The sequence below is a fragment of the Lithobates pipiens genome, unplaced genomic scaffold (assembly GCF_037356315.1).
Source record: "Lithobates pipiens isolate NorthernLeopardFrog02 unplaced genomic scaffold, aLitPip1_a1.2 Scaffold_1, whole genome shotgun sequence".
NCBI lineage: Eukaryota > Metazoa > Chordata > Amphibia > Anura > Ranidae > Lithobates > Lithobates pipiens.
This window is the reverse complement of record NW_027507685.1, coordinates 221073537-221086521: the sequence shown is the minus strand read 5'-3', so window position 1 is coordinate 221086521 and position 12985 is coordinate 221073537. Positions and strand designations below refer to the sequence as shown.

Genomic DNA, 12985 nt, shown 5'->3' with positions numbered 1-12985 from the left:
AGAAGAGATGAAGCCGAAATAGCACCAAAGGGTGGCCCATTTAATATTAAACCCTACAGACTAAGACTGGGATGCCATTAAAGTTAATGCTCGTGTAAAGGCAGGTGTCCCAATACTTTTGGTAATATAGTGTAGTGAAGGGGTCATTATGCTCATGTGGTAGATGCAGCTCAAATGAGTTGTGCCAGTCCAAAGCTGCATTTTAGAGCATGACAGCCCACTTTGACTACACAGAACTGTACGTTTCACATAGACATCAGTGCCCATGTAGAGATTTCCACTCGATAGGAGCCCATCTGGCTCCTGGGATGAGACCTCCCTGTCTCCTGGCTTCTGGTTGGGGCACACCTGACCCCTGCCTGAGACCTTCTGGCTCCTGGCTTCTGGTTGGGGCACACCTGACCCTTGACTGAGACCCTCTGGCTCCTGGCTGGGGCATACCTGGCCCTTAAAGTGGAAGTAAACCCCTCGATTTAAACAGTTAAAAAAAAAAAGGTATGCCAGGAATGCTAACTGCACATTGGCTGTGCTCTCAGCCAAATTATCAAACCATCCAATGGCTGGTGTCATAATGAATCACATGTGCAGCACCATAGCAGTTGAAGATTAAACAGAGGCAAAGATGGCAGCTTCCTTGGCTGAAGGGAGTTTACTTCCACTTTAACTGAGACCTCCTGTCTACTCTGGGAGCCCTGAGCTATGCCCAAGCCTTCATTATGAGGGCAGCGTGCACCTGGATGCACACCTTGCTAGTCTTTGGCAAAACATGGACACTAGGTTGCAGACAGCTTCCCACCCAAGGAACTTCAAAGTCTCCGGGATCCAGACCCTGATCCGGAATTACAAAACCCAGAGAAAGATAAATAAACTCTTTTCTCCTGCATTCTGCGTATATACAATCCCTGTGTCACTTTCTCCTCCACTTTCACAGTGGCATGGCCTCGCATAATGTATAAAACCATATCAAAAGAACGCTTGGGACTAGGTACACTTTTACTTGGCACAGTTTTATTATACATCAAATATAACCCCCTCTTGGGGACATTAAATCAATCTATACAACAGATATCACATAGTGTGACCCTATGTGTAAAAGAGCCCTTACCAATGCGTTTCACACCTCCGGTTCTTCAGGATAAGGTCCGTACACAGTACAGAATTATTACATCAATTCCAGGGTATAGATTATTTATCCAGATTCACACTTTACTAAACCCTGAAGGACACTACTGGTCCATCTGGTTCAAAAAGAGATGAATAAAAATTGAGTCCTTGTTGTGACCAAGGAATCGGAGACTACACGCCAGAATGTAATTCCATGAGTGGTGCACCAGACCTTCACAAGCAATCAGATTGGTCTCACAGTCGCAAGGATCTCCAAACTGGGAAAAGATCTTTCAGATCACCAGATCTAGTGTCCCTATTGGAAGATTTCCTCTCTATTGCTGTTCTGATGACTGCTCAAAATTTGGGATTTTCTTTTACTTTTGGTGATAATGGTCACCAGGATGAGTAGCGAGGTGTATCTTCCTAACAGAGGCACATGCTGCAATAAAAACCTGACAGGTGTTCTAATCCCTCTCTACTCTATAAAGAACTAACAAAAAAGTTTAGTTATACTTTAAAGGATATCTAAAGGTTCTTTCTTTTATTTATCTTTTATTCATTTATTTTTTAAACAAATATGTCATACTTACCTCCTCTGTGCAGTTGGTTTTGCACAGAGTGGCCCCCGACCCTCCATTTCTGGGGTCCCTCAGCAGCGCTCCTGGCTCCTCCTCTTCTCGAGTGCCCCGTTGGAGGGCCGCTCTCCCTCGGGGCACTCGCGTGAGTGCGCTCCCGTGTCCTGCTGCTGTGTCTATTGACACAGACAGCAGGACTTGGCCCCCGACCCCCGACTCCTGCATCATTGGATTTGATTGACAGCAGCAGGAGCCAATGGCTGCGCTGCTATCAATCGATCTAATCGGGACCCGAGACACCGGCTGGAGCTGGGTTGCTCATCCCCTTCGCTTGGAAGACCGGGTTCAGATAAGTAAAAGGGGGGCTCTGGGGGGCAGCTGCATCACAGGAGCTTTTTCACCTTAATGCACAGAATGAAGGTTTATAGCCCCCTTTAATTCCCAGATTACTCTTTAGATCAGGGGTCTCAAACTGACGGCCCTGCAGCTGTTGCAAAACTACAAGTCCCATGAGGCATTGCAAGGCTGACAGTTGCAAGCACGACTCCCACAGGCAGAGGCATGATGGGACTTGTAGTCTTGCAACAGCTGGAGGGCCACCAGTTTGAGACCCCTGCTTTAGATTTTCCTGTTAAGTTAAACAATTTCAGCCTTCAATATTATTTAGTGAAATATAATTTTTGGTATGTGTACTTATAGCTAATACAATACTAGATTAAAGCAAGTGTGCATTTAAAGATATAGAGCATTATCGTCTATATGACTTTACCAACAAAAAAAAAAAAAACTTTTGAAATGAGAAAATAGTCTAATTTATTGTTTTATTATTATTATTCAGGATTTATATAGCGCCAACAGTTTGCGCAGCGCTTTACAATATGAGGGCAGACAGTACACTTACAATACAAATCAATACAGGAGGGATCAGAGGGCCCTGCTCGTTAGAGCTTACATACACATTTAACAGACCAAAAGGAAGCAAATAAAAGAAGGTAAAGGATAACTAAAGGCAAAACATTTTTTTTCAGTTCTGGATATAATGTAAAGGGATTAGAACCCCAGTCAATATTTTACCGCTGTCTGTATCCCTTTTAGGGAGATTCACCCTCTCTTTTTGTCCTGATGACCATTATCATCAAGAGTGAAAGTGAAAGAAAATTCAAAATTTTGGGTTGTCACCAGAACATAGAGGGGAATCCTTCCAATGGGGACTGTTCTGAAAAAATTAGCGACCTGGCAGAATGTACAACCCACATCACTTCCTGTGACGTGGAATCAGCTGGAGCTCCAAACCGCGCATACTGCGCAGGCGCAACGCGTAATACATCCCTTCACTGGCTGACGTTAGTGCACGGAGGAATTTGCCTGACAAAATGCTCGACCAACACATGCGCACGGCCATCTTGCTCCTCCTAACATCAGCACATCTACAGTTAGCAGGCGGGGCAGCGGACATGTTGCTACACCAAACTCTATATGCAATATAACAATATATATTTATGTAGCTAAGCTCACTCGATTGCTGAAATTAGTTTGCTAATTAAAAACGGGCTTTGATGTAGCAAGATTTCGGCTGCTCCGCCTGCTTACTGTAGGTGTAGAAAATATGATCCGCACTCCGGTTGTTGCTCTTAAAATTTCTTAATTTTATTGACTAGCCACAGTGAACAAACACAGATTAAGTCAGTTGACGTGTTTCAGCCTATAAGGCCTTAGTCATAACATAATCTTTTCTACATTACTCTACTCAGCCAGCGACTGTGGATTGAGCACTTGGGAGCTCTGCTATCTATGTGGTGTATGGGTAGTAGCACTGACTTTTCTGTTTATTGCTGTAGGTGTGTTCACATCAAGTGTAAGGTGTAGCAAGATGGCCATAAAGTGGAATTCCACCCACTTTTGAGAGGTGGTCTTAAATGAAAGACCACCTCTCTACCGCTTGTTTTTGTCTCGTTAAAAATGTATTTTTTTCTTGGAACTTACTATTTTTTGAAGTACAGCCTGTATTACCAATCCATCTAGTCCGCAGCGCAGGACGTCATATCCTCTTCTTCGGCAGCGAGCCCCCCTGATATCTTCTGAGACGTGTGTGTCCCAGAAGACAGCCGGCCATTCACAAAGAGCTGCGCGATTCGCGCATGCGCAGTAGGAAAACTGGCAGTGAAGCCACAAGACTCCACTGCCTGTTTCCCTTAATTTGAATGGTGGCGACTGCACCCGATCCAATGGACGGATCGGCCTCAGGGGAGGCAAAATCGTGGGCCCCCTGGACAGGAAAGTGTCCTTATTAAAGGTCAGCAGCTACAGTGTTTGTAGCTGCTGACTTTAAAAAAATAAAAAAATGTGGGTGGAACACCACTTTAAGAAAGTCAATTTCGTAAGTCTTAGTTTGATTTCCGCTGTGCGCATGTGCAGTAGTCATTTGAGCATTTTTTCAGGCAAATTCCTCAGTTCACTGACATCAGCCAGTGAAGGGATGTATGACACATTGCGCCATGGTGGAGCTCCAACTGATTCCACATACCATGGAAGTGACGAGGGTTGCACATTCTGCCAGGTTGGTCGTTTTGTCACAACACCGGGGCACTTGTTTGGCTGACCCTGATGACAACCTCCTGTTGGTTGTCTATGGGACAGGAAGTCAAGGGAAACCTACACAATGTGACACAGAAGGCAAAAAAAGACAACGGAGGTTATAACCCTCTCGTAATCTATCCAAAAACATTTTGCCTTTAGTTCTACTTCAATTGTCAAGGTTTACATACCTTTTAAATGAGAATTCAGCCTTTAGTAAGAAATAATAACATGACCTATTTTGCCTAAGGCCCCTTTCACAGGGACGGATAGAATGGTGCTTTTAGCTGCGGATTTTCTAGTTTTCTACCGTAGCTAAAAGCACACAATGCTTCCCTATGGCCCCATTCAGACACAGCGTTTAGCTGCAATTTCGTTACATGCGATTCGGTGCGAATAGAAAAAATAGATTTGAATGCGTCCAGGTGCGATGTAGCGCAGCTATATGCACATAACTGCAAGTAATCGCAGTCTTTTGTGTCAACTGCGGATAGCAGCGTGAGAAGGTATTCAAGGGACCAAAAAAATTAATTAAAAAAAGGGTTGCTATGGGAACGACTATATTAGATAACTGCATCTGAACGCAACTGCACAGAAACGCGCACAAACGCAGGTAATTGCACTGTACAAATGCAGCCGATCCCTGTGCCTGGAGTCTTGAATTTCACAGAAAAAAAAAATATATGCTAAACTGCGGTAGAACAGCCATCCGTGTGAAAGGGGCCTAAGACTCCTTTCATACATCAGTTCAGTCACATTTTTTCAAAGAAATGACGGATGAAGTTTACATCAGTTTTTCATACATTTTTCATACATTTTTACAGAATTTTTTTACATCCACCAGCTAGAGTCCTTAACCACTTGAGTCCTGGGGCCATTTTTTTCATGCAAAACTGGACCACTTTTCTGTTTACATTTGTTTTTGTCCGATCTGTTTTTTCTTTAAAGGAAGAAAAATAGGACTTTAATCGGTTCCAAAAAAAAGGGGGGAGGGGGAGGAGGGAGGAAGAAGGAGATAGAGAAGGGAAATTTTATATATATATATATATATATATATATATATATATATATTATGAATGGGATTGAGTTTATAATTAAGATATTTATATGGTTATGTAAAGGAAGTGTTTTTTTTGTTTTGTTTTTTTAGGTGTGCTCTCTTTGAATATTGGATAAATGTTAATATGATGTTTTTCTTAAAAATGAAATAAAAAGTAATTTGAAACAAAAAATGGATGTTTACAGAATCAGATGTAAACGTATGTAAATGGATGATCATCCATTTACATAAATTTTTCCATAGAAATGCATTGATGTCAGTTCTTCATCCGTCAATGGATGGATTCAAAACAGACAAGCAGGCCGTATGTGTGAAAGGGGGCCTAAAGCAAAAATGTACATTGATTATTTTTTTGCTTTTACAACTGCGATCAGTGAATTTCGGGTGCAATGCTCTGGCTCCTGAAGACTTTCCTCCAGCCCCAGGTCCATACTGAAGTACAGACCATCAGTTACGAGGCTGGAGTCAATGGACTACGAGCACAGTGACTTCACCACACTTGTGCTCCATTTAGAACTACAGTTCTTTGCTGTGGTGGAAGATATGTCGTTTTTTAATTTACAGATTCCTGGAAATTAATGACGTGGCTGCACAGGCAGAGCTAGAAGTGGCCTTGCCGATCTTTGAAAATTACAGGAGCGAAGAACCCCTGCAATCTTGTAGGTGTGGAGGGGGGTTGTATAAGTAGACCATGTTTCATGCTACACTTAAATACTTGTGTAACATGAAACATGATCTTAAAGCGGAGGTCCACCCTAAAATGGACCTTCCGCTCATCGGATTCCTCCCCCCCTCCGACGCCACAATTGGCACCTTTCAGGGGGGAGGGGGGTGCAGTTACCTGGATAATCCAGGTAACTGCACCCACTTCCGGGCTAGCTCTCTGCGGAAAGGGGCGTACATTACGCCCCTTTCCGCAAGTGCCCGCCCCCTTCCGCAAGTGCCCCGCTGCCTGCTGGGAAACACACAGATCCCAGAGGCAGCGGGGACCGTCCTCATTGCGCAGCGCGGCTCGCGCATGCGCAGTAGGGAACCGGGAAATGAAGCCGAAAGGCTCCATTTCCTGATTCCCATACCCAAGATGGTGGCGGCAGCACTCGAGTGTCGATCTAGAGATCGGCTTCGGGTGCCGACATCGCGGGCGCGCCGGACAGGTAAGTGTCACTATTTTAAAAGTCAGCAGCTGCAGTATTTGTAGCTGCTGACTTAAAAAAAAAAAAAAAACGCGGAGTCCCGGCGGACTCCCGCTTTAATAGTGGAGTCAGCCTTTGAGTGCAGACATTTCAAGTCTCCTGTGAGGTGCAGGAGATTCCCGCATTTCTGAGGCAGCTCCCACACACCCACAAGCGCCTCCCAGGAATGATCAGTGCGGGGAACAGCTGTGAAGACTGACTCTCCCCGCAGATGTCTCTGCAAACAGCTTCCGCTCCTAGCATCTCCATCAACGCTAAACAATCTGTCCTTGTAATTAGGGCTCTGGCTGCTGGCCATTTTGTGGTGGACCAAATTCCATTGATTTTAATGGGAGAATTCTCAAATGCGTTGAGTCTCCATTTTCCTAAGAAAAACCCTCCTTACAGCATAGGACAAATATATATATGAAATTGCACATATATAATGAGCAAGTAGCAGCTGTAAATACTATGTGAATACCAGGAACACAATCTGCATGGGTTTTGAGTTGCAACTACTAGTTGTGTATTTTGCCTCACATCAAAACCAAAAAAAGAGAAGGTTTAAGTTAGACATAAATTAGTTGATGAAGATGGGAAGGAGGGGGAGTGATCTGCGCTGTTCTTTTGGTAATGTAGATGTCATTGTATTTTGGAAGTGCCAGGTTTAGGGCCTACTTTGTGTATCTCCATTCTGTTTGCCCATTACCATTGTAATTAATGCAGGCCAGCCTGCAGAAGCGCTATGACTGAAAGGCTCAACTGCCATTCAGTTCCTTTACCAAAAATTTCCACTACCTTACAGCAACCATAGAAAAGAGGGGAGGAGCTGACCAAGGAGCTGACCAACAAGCTCTTGTGGTTCACAACATTTCTTAAAAACCCGTACAGCTTAACTACCTACAACAGTGATTGTCAACGTGCAAGGTAATGGGAGCCTTAGTGTCTCCAAAGGGCCACATGTATTATTTATTTAAGGTAATGCCTCAGACTGAAGACTTGATGGAGGAAATGGACAGAGATTGCTCTACAGAATGTTCTACAAAATGGCTGGAGACTGAAGTCATGCTGTAGAAGACAGTCAGAGATTAGGGACATGTTGCATTACTACTAGACTTTACTAGTACTAAAGGGACCTTTTACAAATCAATCCTCCCTCTACAATACTCACTGCTGGGGCCCAAGGGCCACACTTCAAACACCTCAGGCTCCTATAGCTTTACAATCCAGAAATGTTCCCAGTGTACCCAATAAGCCATTTCATCCCTTGCTGCACACTAAGGGAAAGCCTCATTGTTTTTGATTAGAAGTGCTGGGCCCGTTCTTCCTTAGAAGGGTAAATTCACCTTTACAAAAATAACTGCCTATACCACGCTGATTTTAACCTCTTGGCGCCGGTGCCTTCCGACACTTTAATAGGTTTAGGATGGCAGGAGACAGGGTGGGGTTTATGACCATTTGACCACCGTGATTGGTGGTCACGTGATTTCATTAGCCACCAGTTACTGTGCTGGGAGCGCGCAGGGCATGCTCTTGGCACAGCTGTTCTTACACCAATTCATGCAAATATGCAACTGCTCAGCACCAAGGTCATAGTTGCCAACATTGTAAAAAAAATTCCAGGGCACTTTTTTGACTGTAGGCGGAGTTGTATTCTAATTAGGGGATGGGACATTGTCGCGGCCGGCGGCGAAAAATCGTGAATAACCGAATTTCCCGGGACACAATTAAATCAGGAAAAGGGAAATTCGGGACAGTTGGCAACTATGCAAGGTCCACCCAACGAGCAGCCGCATATTTGCGTGTGGCTGGCGCTTAGGGGTTAAAAAAAACTTCCTGCAATATTTTTTGCAATTTCAGGTGCCACTTGCTTAGACATCTGTACATAATGTCCCACAGATGTCAGCCAAGTAGTACCTGAAGTCGCACTGACCTGCAGCTTTGACATTGTCTGATTTGAAGTGAAGTTGCATATTTTCAAAGCCGCATTCAGTGTGAACATGGGTTTAAAGCCCCTCACGTGCTCTTTCCCTCCCCTGATACAGTAATTCTGAGTTCAACATTTGATAGCTCACTCCTGTGATGGTGAGCAGTAATGACTAGGCCTCACTTAGCAACGTCTTGGGATTACTTAGCAACGTCCTTGAGTATTCCAGTTAGGCTTCATGAGGTACTATATGTAAATGGCCTACACCTATAGCAAGGGTATTATTCAACTTTAGTCAAAGCTGCACAATTTGTTTTTATTTACAGACTCCCCTTATCTGCATAGGCAGTTTTTTGGCATAGGTGAACTTACCCTTTAATACCACAACTTTATGACGTGATCCTGTGTTGTGAGCAGCTTGTAATGTGTAACAGCATTATGGTGAACTGATCAAACTGGTTATGCATCTCAGAGTGTTTGATTACCTCATTACATGCTACATTATCATCTTCTATCTGATGAAATCAATTTGCTATTTAAGGCAAACGTGTCAACCATTCTGCACCTTTAAAAGTAAAAGTCCTGCCTAAGAGCATGTACCACAAGGTAACTATTATTGTCCATTAAAAGCTGACTGTACACATTACAATCTGATTGTACAATTGCTTTTAGCTCTACTGAAATCCCTGTGTAGAGCATGAGTCGCTGGAATGCTTTCAGAAGCGGCGGGAGGGGACGTCCCTCGCTCTCTCCCTCCCTCCCTCCCTCGCTCCCTCCCTCCCTCGCTCCCTCCCTCGCTCCCTCCCTCGCTCCCTCCCTCGCTCCCACCACTCGCCGGTGTTTCTTGGGCTTACCATTTTTACCGGCGCACAGAGGAAATTATCCAACGGTGCAGCCGGCTGGTCACAGAGGCGATAGAGGACCTGTCATCCTTCTTTCTATTACAAAGGATGTTCATGTTCCTTGTAATAGGAATAAAAGTGAACAAAAAAATTAAAGGGACAGTGTAAAAGTAAAAAATACAATGAATAATATATATTTTTTAAATTGCCCCCATCCCTCCGAGCTCGCACGTAGAAGCGAGCGCATATATAAGTCACGCACACATATGTAAACGGTGTTCGTACCACACGTGAGGTATCACTGCGAACAATACAGCGGGAGCAATAATTCTAGCACTGGACCTTCTCTGTAACTCTAAACAGGTAACTTTTGAAAATGTTTAAAGCGTCACCTATGGAGATTTTTTAAGTACCGTAGTTTGTTGCCATTACACAAGCATGACATGTTAGGTATCTATTTACTCGGCGTAAGATCATCTCTTATGTTTTACAAAGAAGCTGGAGTATTGCGTTTGAAAAACCGCTGCGCAAATACCATTGTGACATAAAAAATTCCAATCCCATTTTATTCCCCAGGGTGTCTGATAAAAAAAAAATATATATATACACTACCGTTCAAAAGTTTGGGGTCACCCAAACAATTTTGTGTTTTCCATGAAAAGTCACACTTATTCACCACCATACGTTGTGAAATGAATAGAAAATAGAGTCAAGACATTGACAAGGTTAGAAATAATGATTAGTATTTGAAATAACATTGTTTTTACATCAAACTTTGCTTTCGTCAAAGAATCCTCCTTTTGCAGCAATTACAGCATTGCACACCTTTGGCATTCTAGCTGTTAATTTATTGAGGTAAGCTGGAGAAATTGCACCCCACGCTTCTAGAAGCAGCTCCCACAAGTTGGATTGGTTGGATGGGCACTTCTGGCGTACCATACGGTCAAGCTGCTCCCACAACAGCTCAATGGGGTTCAGATCTGGTGACTGTGCTGGCCACTCCATTACCGATAGAATACCAGCTGCCTGCTTCTGCTGTAAATAGTTCTTGCACAATTTGGAGGTGTGTTTAGGGTCATTGTCCTGTTGTAGGATGAAATTGGCTCCAATCAAGCGCTGTCCACTGGGTATGGCATGGCGTTGCAAAATGGAGTGATAACCTTCCTTATTCAGAATCCCTTTTACCCTGTACAAAGCTCCCACCTTACCAGCACCAAAGCAACCCCAGACCATCACATTACCTCCACCATGCTTAACAGATGGCGTCAGGCATTCTTCCAGCATCTTTTCATTTGTTCTGCGTCTCACAAACGTTCTTCTTTGTGATCCAAACACCTCAAACTTGGATTCATCCGTCCACAACACTTTTTTCCAGTCTTCCTCTGTCCAATGTCTGTGTTCTTTTGCCCATCTTAATCTTTTTCTTTTATTGGCCAGTCTCAGATATGGCTTTTTCTTTGCCACTCTGCCCTGAAGCCCAAAATCCCGCAGCCGCCTCTTCACTGTAGATGTTGACACTGGTGTTTTGCGGGTACTATTTAATGAAGATGCCAGTTGGGGACCTGTGAGGCATCTGTTTCTCAAACTAGAGACTCTAATGTGCTTATCTTCTTGCTTAGTTGTGCAAGGCGGCCTCCCACTTCTTTTTCTACTCTGGTTAGAGCCTGTTTGTGCTGTCCTCTGAAGGGAGTAGTACACACCGTTGTAGGAAATCTTCAATTTCTTTGCAATTTCTCGCATGGAATAGCCTTCATTTCTAAGAACAAGAATAGACTGTCGAGTTTCAGATGAAAGTTCTCTTTTTCTGGCCATTTTGAGCGTTTAATTGACCCCACAAATGTGATGCTCCAGAAACTCAATCTGCTCCACAGGAAGGTCAGTTTTGTAGCTTCTGGAAGGAGCTAGACTGTTTTTAGATGTGTGAACATGATTGCACAAGGGTTTGCTAATCATCAATTAGCCTTCTGAGCCAATGAGCAAACACATTGTACCATTAGAACACTGGAGTGATAGTTGCTGGAAATGGGCCTCTATACACCTATGTAGATATTGCACCAAAAACTAGACATTTGCAGTTAGAATAGTCATTTACCACATTAGCAATGTATAGAATATATTTGTTTAAAGTTAGGACTAGTTTAAAGTTAGCTTCATTGAAAAGTACAGTGCTTTTCCTTCAAAAATAAGGACATTTCAATGTGACCCCAAACTTTTGAACGGTAGTGTGTATGTGTATATATATATATATATATATATATATATATATATATACTGTATTTTACTGTGTGTACTGTATTTTTATTTTTTTTCTAGAAAAAAAAAATTTAAACAAAAAGTGGCAGAAAATTCTGTCTTCAAGTGCAATAGTTCAAAAATGAAGTCTTTTGGCGCTAGATCTGGCAGTCCATGTATAACCAAATTCAAGTCCTGTCAGAAAGTTAATAATAAAAAAATATTAAGTATCCAGTGCAGCTGCCAACCACTTGGGATGAAATGGATGAATAGAAAACCAGAAAGACACAATAGTAGCGCTCAAATGAAACCAATATAAAAAAATGTTCAAGTTAATATATTCAAACAAGTTAATTTATTGAATGCCCAAAAGTGAATTCTATAAAAACACACAACTGTCAGTATAAAGAGTAAATGAAAGTAACTGGAAATTGTCGTGATGACACACATATCATTGTGTGAACTCAGACACTTTAACATAAATTGTATACGATACCGCCAGATGACACAGAGTTAACATCATGAGTTGACTCCAAGTTCTAATCTTGAAATATATGATCCAATAGCCCAAAGTGCAAGGCAGGATGTGGTGATCAAGATGGACTCAGCTCCTGGTAATTGCTCTGATTGCAATGTGTTCCGTCACGCTATGTGTTACAAGATGTGGGTTTGTGAAAACTCACTGTTGCAGGCTGAGCAGGTTGGCTAATGGGGGTTTGGCGGCATCCCGCAGAGAGCCCTGGTGGTACAGGTGCAGCCGCTAAGAACACATGCCGAAAGCCGAAATCGATTGAAATCATTAATCGAGCCAAAATCATTTACTCTTTAATTTACTTAATTTACTAATTAACTTTTAGGCCCCTTTCACACATGTGGAACGTATGTCCGTATTTCATCCATCCGCTTGCGGATAAAATACGGACATACATGCATTCCTATGGGATAGCGGGTGTCTGCGGATGAACATCCGCAGACACCCGATATTGTCCATCTCCGCTATTGTCCAATTCTGAAAATCCAATTTTTCTATCCGTCTGCAGAGCGAATCGGATGAACACGGACAGACGGTTCGTGTTCATCCGATCCCCCATAGAGGAGAGCGGAGAGCTGACAGGGCAGTCCCTGCACAGTGTGCCAGGACCACCCTATCATCCGCTGGCTCAGCGGGGATAAACGGAGCGATCCCCGCTGAGCAAGCGGATCATCACGGGGCGGATCATTATGGATCCGTCCCATGTGAAAGGGGCCTTAGAGCATTCAATAAATGAACTTGTTTGAATATATCGACTTGATTTTTTTTTTTATATTGGTTTCATTTGAGCGCTGCTATTGTGTCTTTCTATGTCTTCAAGTGGTTTTAATCTGCCCAACAACAAATTGACCATAAAAAAAGCATCAAAACGCATTAAAAAAACGCATTGAAAATGAATGTAAAAAATAAAATATGCAAAAACGGATCAAAATCAAACTGTATAGATGTGAACCAGGCCATGGCA

The 12985-nt window shown here is 43.0% G+C and overlaps 1 protein-coding gene across 1 annotated transcript in view; it reads left to right on the top strand.

Moving 5' to 3' along the window:
- CUNH6orf47 (chromosome unknown C6orf47 homolog) overlaps window positions 1-12985 on the top strand; it is a 32637-nt gene that overhangs the window by 15301 nt on the left and 4351 nt on the right. The window lies entirely within an intron of this gene.